Source organism: Oncorhynchus mykiss, chromosome 9, assembly GCF_057628025.1.
Source record: "Oncorhynchus mykiss isolate SJ-2025 chromosome 9, ASM5762802v1, whole genome shotgun sequence".
NCBI classification, from domain to species: Eukaryota; Metazoa; Chordata; class Actinopteri; order Salmoniformes; family Salmonidae; genus Oncorhynchus; species Oncorhynchus mykiss.
This window is the reverse complement of record NC_143030.1, coordinates 21,027,093-21,036,104: the sequence shown is the minus strand read 5'-3', so window position 1 is coordinate 21,036,104 and position 9,012 is coordinate 21,027,093.

Sequence of the window (9,012 nt, the reverse complement as noted above, 5' to 3'; positions counted from 1 at the left end):
GTGGACATTTCATCTATACTCAAGTCGGAACTCAAGGAGGCGCTCAGTGAGGACTTTCATTTGCAAGAATGAACTCGCAAAGCATACAGCAAAGGTTCGTACTGAACTAGATACGAAAACTGTCTCCGACATGGAACAAGGCTTGTCAACATGCTCGGACGACGCGACTGCGCTAAGAAGCTGATGTCGTAAAGTCAAACATTCTACCGAGGTCGGACGAAGCAAATGGCTGAATGTTCACCTATTTGGCGATTAGGGTAATGGACTCAGTCTCTCTTTTGTAGATACTGTATAACATTGCCAGTGGTATCCATTGATATTGTTATTATTAGGTGACATTAGTGCCTTAGTTCTGGTGAGTCAATTCTCCTTTTGTTTTAACGTTTCATTTTATTACCAGGAAGCTGCTCATTTCTATGTCTCGATGGTACCTGTGTCCAGGGTAAATAAAGCACAGTTTTATTACTGTTATAATTATGTCATTTCTTTAAAGACGTTGCTGATAACTTGGCGGTATTGCTGTAAAATGTGATTTATAAAATGCGGCTTAACTCGCTCCTGCTATCAGAAGAAACGTTTGTTGCTTTTATATATTCTCAAATGTACGTATTTCTCGAGCTTAATCAAACCCTTGGAACGTCTCCTCCAACAGTGTGGGAATCAATGAGGGCTCATTGAAGGGCCAAATTATTTAGTACAATGAAAGATTAAGGAAGTGCAGCATTCAACGCCTCGGGGAATTTACAAATAACATATTGGATTTGGATATGACATATTCACACTCTTCAGCCGCAGAATAACTAAAACAACGTTTCACACTTCAGACAGTACTTTGTTGAAGCACCTTTGGCAGATATTCCAGCCTCGAGTCTTCATGGGTACGACACTACAAGCTTGGCACACCTGTTTATGGGGAGTTTGTCCCATTCTTCTCTGCAGATCCTCTCAAGCTCTGTCAGGTTGGATGGGGAGCGTTGCTGCACAGATATTTTCAGGTCTCTCCAGAGATGTTCGATCACGTTCAAGTCCAGGCTCTGGCTGGGCCACTCAAGGACATTCAGAGACTTGTCCCGAAGTAACTCCTGCGTTGTCTAGCTGTGTGCTTAGGGTCGTTGTCCTGTTGGAAGGTGAACCTTCAGCCCAGTCTGAGGTCCTGAGCGTTCTGGAGCAGGTTTTCATCAAGGATCTCTGTACCTTGCTCCGTTCATCTTTCCCTCGATCCTGATTAGTCTCCCAGTCCCTGCCACTGAAAAACATCCCCACAGTATGATGCTGCCAGCACCATGCTTCACCGTAGGGATGGTGCAAGGTTTTCCAGACGTGATGCTTGTGATTCAGGCCAAAGAGTTCAATCTTGGTTTCATCAGTCCAGAGAATCTTGTTTCTCATGGTCTGAGAGTCTTTGAGTGCCTTTTGGTAAACTCCAAGCGGGCTGTCATGTGCCTTTTACTGAGGAGTGGCTTCCGTCTTGCCACTCTACCATAAAGACGTGATTGGTAGAGTGCTGCAGAGATGGTTGTCCTTCTGGAAGGTTCTCCCCTCTCCACAGATGAACTCTAGAGCACTGAGTGACCATCAGGTTCTTGGTCACCTCCCTCACCAAGGCCCTTCTCCCCGGATTGACCGGGCGGCCAGCTCTAGGAAGAGTCTTGGTGGTTTTAAACATCTTCCATTTAAGAATGATTGAGGCTACTGTGTTCTTGGGGACCTTCAATGCTGCAGAAATGTTCTGGTACCCTTCCCCAGATCTGTGTCTCAACACAAACCTGTCTCGAAGCTCTGCGGACAATTCCTTCGACCTCATGGTTTGATTTTTGCTCTGACATGCACTTTCAACTGTGGGACCCTGTATAGACAGGTGTGTGCCTTTGTCACGCCCTGACCTTAGTATTCTTTGTTTTCTTTATTATTTTGGTTAGGTCAGGGTGTGACATGGGTGATATGTGTGTTTTTGTCTTATTCTAGGGTGTTTGTACTGTCTAGGGTTTTTTGTAGATTTATGGGGTTGTTTTCATCTAGGTGTTTATGTTGGTCTATGGTTGCCTAGATTGGTTCTCAATTAGAGGCAGGTGTTTATCGTTGTCTCTGATTGGGAACCATATTTAGGCAGCCATCTTCTTTGGGTATTACGTGGGTTATTGTCTATGTTATATTGCACGTTAGCACATTGTTTATATAGCGGTCATGGTCGTCGTAATCTTTTTGTTTAAGTGTTCTTTGTGTTCTTCATTAAATATAGAAGAATGTGTTCTAACCACGCTGAGCTTTGGTCTACTCCATACGCGATCGTAACAGCCTTTACAAACCATGTCCAATCAATTGAATGGACTCCAATCAAGTTGTCGAAAAATCTCAAGGATGATCAATGGAAACAGGATGCACCTGAGCTCAATTTTGAGTCTCATAGCAAAGGGGCTGAATACTTATGTACATTTGCAAAAATTCCTAAAAACCTGTTGTCGCTTTGTCGGTAATGTGTGTAGATTGCAAAGGATTTTTTTTTTATATTCAGAATTAGGCTGTAATATCACATAATGTGAAGGGGTGTAAATACTTTCTGGAGGCACTGTAAGTCTGGTTTTGGGGTGGGGCTAGGTTAGAGCATGGGGGTTTTGTGGTGGTTTGATTTGGTAGGGTGATCCGTGTGTGTTCTGCCCCCTACCTGTTCTGTATGTTATCTGTATAATCATTAAAAAAATGCCAAAGGAAAAAAAAGAAGGAAATGAACAAATGGGGAAAATACATCAGTGAGAGTGAGAGAGGGAACCAGGCATGCTCACTGAGAGGTACCGATGTTCTTCAGTCATGGGCATGCCTACCTCAGCGTTTAAACACATAGTACCCTCCGCTCCTATACATCCCTGTCAAGAAAACGATCACAACACACTCGCTACACATACACCACTCATTGTCAGGGTCTACAACAAAAATACAGAGTGAAAGAGAGAGAGAGTGACAGAGAGAGTGACAGAGAGAGTGACAGGGAAATAGTATGAAGAGATGGTAAGGAGAGTGTGTCATTGTTGACAGAGAAAGAGCAGGTAGAGAAAGAAAGACAGAGTGTGTGACTAGACAGGAGAGCTTGTAGCTTGAATGAGTCTTTGAATGGGCAATTACACTTACTTATTAGCTGTTGCCAAGGCAGCAGCTACTCTTCCTGGGGTCCAAGCATATTAAGGCAATTACATCACACATAAAACAAAATATAAAATAGTACATCATATAACATTATTACACCACTACATATCTACAATACAAAATGTATATTAGCACCATATAACAATATTACAATGTACGTGTGTAACGGCTGTCGTGGGAAGAAGGTGAGGACCAATGCGCAGCGTGGCAAGTGTTCATCTTATTTCATGAAAACTGATCACTGAATAACAAAACAACAAAGAAACAACCGGAACAGTTCTGTCTGGTGTAGACACACAAAGACTGAAAACAACCACCCATAAAAAACACAATCGAAAACAGGCTACCTAAATATGGTTCTCAATCAGGGACAACGATTGACAGCTGCCTCCGGTTGAGAACCACACCAGGCCAAACACAGAAATAGAAAATCATAGAAAAACTAACATAGACAACCCACCCAACTCACGCTCTGCCCATACTAAAACAAAAGACAAAACAAAGGAACTAAGGTCAGAACGTGACAACGTGTGTGTAAAGAGATGGGTGGGGCTAAAGCTTAAGAGGGTGCGAACGATGCTGAATTGGTGTAGACAAAGAAGAGCTCTCCAGTAGGTACCAAAACATTCATAGACCATTTTCTCAAAAGTGAAGTTTATCAGAAGTTTATCAACTTTCAAAGCAGAATTACTTCCCCATTGTTCCTCAACTTTAGGGTACAATTTTCTAGCTCTGAGTCTCGACTTTTATCCAATGTAAAAAACACAATTTCAAATGTTGGTACACAAGACCGAATCAAGCCGGTCGGTCACATATTATTAAAGTTAGTTCTCTGTGTACATTTAAGGGCCAGCCATGCTGCCCTGTCCTGAACCAATTGTAATTTCCCGAGGTCCCTCTTTGTGGCACCTGACCACCTGACTGAACTGCAGTCCAGGTGTGACAAAACTAGGGCCTGTAGGACCTGCCTTGTTGATAGTGTTGTTAAGAAGGCAGAGAATTATTATGGACAGATTTCTCCCCATCTTAGCTACTGTTGTATCAATATGTTTTGACCATGACATTTTACAATCCAGGGTTTCCACATTATTTATTACAATATTTAGTTAAGGTTTAAGATTTAGTTTAAGATTTAGTGATTGATTTGTCCAAATAAAAGGCCTCTCAATTAAAAATATTTAGGACAAACTTATTCCTTGCCAACAGTTCTCATTGATGAGTGTTGCAGTCTTTTCACTCGCTGTAGTAGCCGCATTGAAGCAGCTCCTGCAATCTTTTTATTGTTAAACATCAGTTTATTCGACCGAAATGAGCAGATGTAAGATAAAACCCATTGGTTTGACCTCATGCAAAATGTGATGAGTAATGACTTGGATTTATAAAGTACTATTCCAAGTGCTTAACGTGAAGTCGGGGGAGGAGGAAGTTAGTTGATCCACCACCAATGTGTATCACCAGTCTGGATGACAGTAGGCCTATCATGGGAGATGTATGAGATTCATTCTCTGTCTACTGATCCGCACTATTGTCATTTTCCAGGTGTGTGTGTGTGTGTGTGTGTGTGTGTGTGTGTGTGTGTGTGTGTGTGTTAATGTGTATGTGTGTAAGAGTGTATGTTAAGACTCCAAGTTTACATTCATTTGCATACTCTACACCTCAATGAACACGACCGTAATCACGTGACCCACCGCCATCGACCAATCAGGGCCCTTCAAACAAGTAACTGCTTGTTGAAGCGCTGTGGTTAAATGTCACGACTGGTGTTTGATTTGAATTTGAATTTTTAAACATCTCTCTCATTACATTTCCCATTATTTAATCAATCATTCATGGCATTCCACAAACAAGCCGGCAGTGGCGGTGATGCAGAGAAACAGCATTTCTCATAGACCTTAAACTTGATGTGCTGTTTTCCCCTTATCATAACCTCCAAATAATCACTACACCTCTTCTTCCTCCCCTCCCCTTTCTCTCTACACAAGTCTACTGAGAGAGAGGAAGAGAAGCGGAGGATGAGAGAGAGAGGAGAGGATGAGAGAGAGAGGGGAGAGGATGAAAGGAAAAAGGGGATAAGAGAGCAAAAGGGAGAAAGGGGAGAGAGATAGGAAGGAAGGAAGAGAGAGAGGATGAGTGGAAATGGGGATGAGAGACAAAAAGAGAGGGATGACAGGAGAGCAGAAGGAGAGAGCGAGTGGTGGCAGATGGACGAGAGATGAAGGCTAGGGGTCTCGGGAGAGACAGAAAGAGAAAACGAAAGAGTGAGAGAAAGAGAGAGATGGAAAACGCATTGAAACCAAGGCAACGGGCAGCGTCTCTGATCAATAACGTGTCTCCTGTATGATGGAGGAATGAAACGTTGTGCACACACAGAGAGGAGGAGAGGATGATAGGGGAATGAAACGTTGGTCACACAGAGAGGAGGAGAGGATGATAGGGGAATGAAACATTGTGCACACAGAGAGGAGGAGAGGATGACAGGGGAATGAAACGTTGGTCACACAGAGAGGAGGAGAGGATGATAGGGGAATGAAACATTGTGCACACAGAGAGGAGGAGAGGATGATAGGGGAATGAAACATTGGTCACACAGAGAGGAGGAGAGGATGATAGGGGAATGAAACATTGTGCACACAGAGAGGAGGAGAGGATGATAGGGGAATGAAACGTTGGTCACACAGAGAGGAGGAGAGGATGATAGGGGAATGAAAAGTTGGTCACACAGAGAGGAGGAGAGGATGATAGGGGAATGAAAAGTTGGTCACACAGAGAGGAGGAGAGGATGATAGGGGAATGAAACGTTGGTCACACAGAGAGGAGGAGAGGATGATAGGGGAATGAAATGTTGGTCACACAGAGAGGAGGAGAGGATGATAGGGGAATGAAATGTTGGTCACACACAGAGAGGAGGATGATAGGGGAATGAAACGTGAGTGAGAGAAAGAGAGAGATGGAAAACGCATTGAAACCAAGGCAACGGGCAGCGTCTCTGATCAATAACGTGTCTCCTGTATGATGGAGGAATGAAACGTTGTGCACACACAGAGAGGAGGAGAGGATGATAGGGGAATGAAACGTTGGTCACACAGAGAGGAGGAGAGGATGATAGGGGAATGAAACATTGTGCACACAGAGAGGAGGAGAGGATGACAGGGGAATGAAACGTTGGTCACACAGAGAGGAGGAGAGGATGATAGGGGAATGAAACATTGTGCACACAGAGAGGAGGAGAGGATGATAGGGGAATGAAACATTGGTCACACAGAGAGGAGGAGAGGATGATAGGGGAATGAAACATTGTGCACACAGAGAGGAGGAGAGGATGATAGGGGAATGAAACGTTGGTCACACAGAGAGGAGGAGAGGATGATAGGGGAATGAAAAGTTGGTCACACAGAGAGGAGGAGAGGATGATAGGGGAATGAAAAGTTGGTCACACAGAGAGGAGGAGAGGATGATAGGGGAATGAAACGTTGGTCACACAGAGAGGAGGAGAGGATGATAGGGGAATGAAATGTTGGTCACACAGAGAGGAGGAGAGGATGATAGGGGAATGAAATGTTGGTCACACACAGAGAGGAGGATGATAGGGGAATGAAACGTTGGTCACACACAGAGAGGAGGAGAGGATGATAGGGGAATGAAACGTTGGTCACACAGAGAGGAGGAGAGGATGATAGGGGAATGAAAAGTTGGTCACACAGAGAGGAGGAGAGGATGATAGGGGAATGAAAAGTTGGTCACACAGAGAGGAGGAGAGGATGATAGGGGAATGAAACGTTGGTCACACACAGAGAGAGGAGGAGAGGATGATAGGGGAATGAAAAGTTGGTCACACAGAGAGGAGGATGAAATTGGTCTGAATGTGGGATTATCTCAGGTTTTACCATTCAATGCCTCGGCTCTAACAGAGTAAATTGCTTCAAATAAGACCTCTTTTATATCTCTCTCTCCCCCTCTCGCTCTCTCTTACTGGTCAGGTAAACAAGGGAACTTGTAAGTAGAACTTGCAACCCTGAAAAATAACGCAATTGTGTTCCTTATATTACCTTGTTAGTCGCAAATTGTGAAGATTAAAAGTTCCTCAGCCCTCTCTCTTTCTCTCTCTCTCTCTCTCTCTCTCTCTCTCTGTCTCTCTCTCTGTCTCTCTCTCTCTCTCTCTCTCTCTCTCTCTCTCTCTCTCTCTCTCTCTCTCTCTCTCTCTCTCTCTCTCTCTCTCTTTCTCTCTCTCTCTCTCTCTCTCTCTCACACACACACACACACACACCAGTCGACCTATGTCTGAGTATAGACAGACAGTGTAAAAAAAAGGTGAGAATATTGAAAAAGAAACATGACCTTTTATTTTCATTTATTTCCTGCCTTCCTCTCGCTCTCTCTCTCTCTCGTTCTCTCTCTCACCCTCTCTCTCGTTCTATCTCCCACCCTCTCGCTAATGGTTATTTGCTTGGTGGAAAGGGCTTTGCTTTCTCACAGAGCAGATAGAGAGACAAAGGGAGAGAGAGAGAGAGACAGAATATTGTGGGAAGAATCGAGGAGGAGGAGGAAAGAACAAGAAAGATATTTCATTTTCATTCCCCGGTGACACTGCTCCTCACGCTCCTCCTCTTCTGTAATAAAAGAGAGCGGTCCGGGCAGCCAGGAGAGAGAGATGGAAAGAGAAAGAAAGAGAGAAAAAGAGAATTACACGTCAATATTTGTTCCCTTTGGCTCGTCTGATAGAAACTGATACATTAGAGCCAGGTCTCCCCTGTAAGCCTATTCCAATCATTCTGCTGTCTTTTGTTTGGCATTCTGTCTGTCTGGTCTCCCGGGAGAGATAGAGAGATGGCAAAGAAAAGAAAAGAGCGGAAAAGAAATAGAAAGAGGACTGGTTAGGGCTGACGGAGGAGGAGAGAGAGGGAGAGACAGAGAGGGAGAATCAGTGAATGACAAACACAGACAAACTATGAATGTAGGGAACTAGAATGAAAAGTCATGAGTAGACAGTTCCCATGCATACAGAGCTGAATAGGACAGGACATCAAGTCAATCATTGTCTATCTACTCTCTATCTATCCACATAGTTTCATTGTCACTATAACTACATGGTAGCAATGGAGTACGTGGCAAAAAAATGACTTTGTGTACTATTGTGAATGACTACTCGTCGAGCAGGAGTGTTATATTGCTAAGTTGCAAGCAAATCACCACAACATCAAGCAAAGATTGAACCATCTTCTGTCACCCAATATTACAATGTGGTTTTCGCTATCACTACAACTGCTTTTGTAGGTTAGTACCCTATTGACCAATAATAACTCTAAACTCATAGCTACATGATACATTGCTCTTGGGCTAGTGTGTAGCATTCCACATGTTAGCCTATAGTGTTTTCTAGTATTATAGTATTGAGCGGTCATATTGCTCAGGTCCCACTGATATCCCCAGTTAATAAAAGAGATGCCCGTAAGGGCATACAAAGGCTCATCAGTCACCATGCCACAGGGGGGTGCGAGGTGAGGGGTGAGCCGGGCACTCCATCTGGTTTAGAGGGCCGGGGCAGCGGGGGGCTGATAGGGGTGAGAGTCCAGCCACGCCTACCCCTCACTCCTCATCTCAGATACTGAGACTTCCCTCCCAAGGGGTGCAGGGGTGAGGGGATTGGGGGGGAGTGGTAATCTGCCACGCAATGCACCTCTAGTGTGACAGATGGGGACACACACACACAAGCAGGCCACGTGCACACACCCAGGCCATGTGCATGCACACACGTACACATGTACACACACACACACACACACACACACACACACACACACACACTTCCTTCAATTTCATGTACGCTTGGTGTCCTGTGGAAGCTGGCAAGGTCGTGACCCCAGTACCCTGACCCCC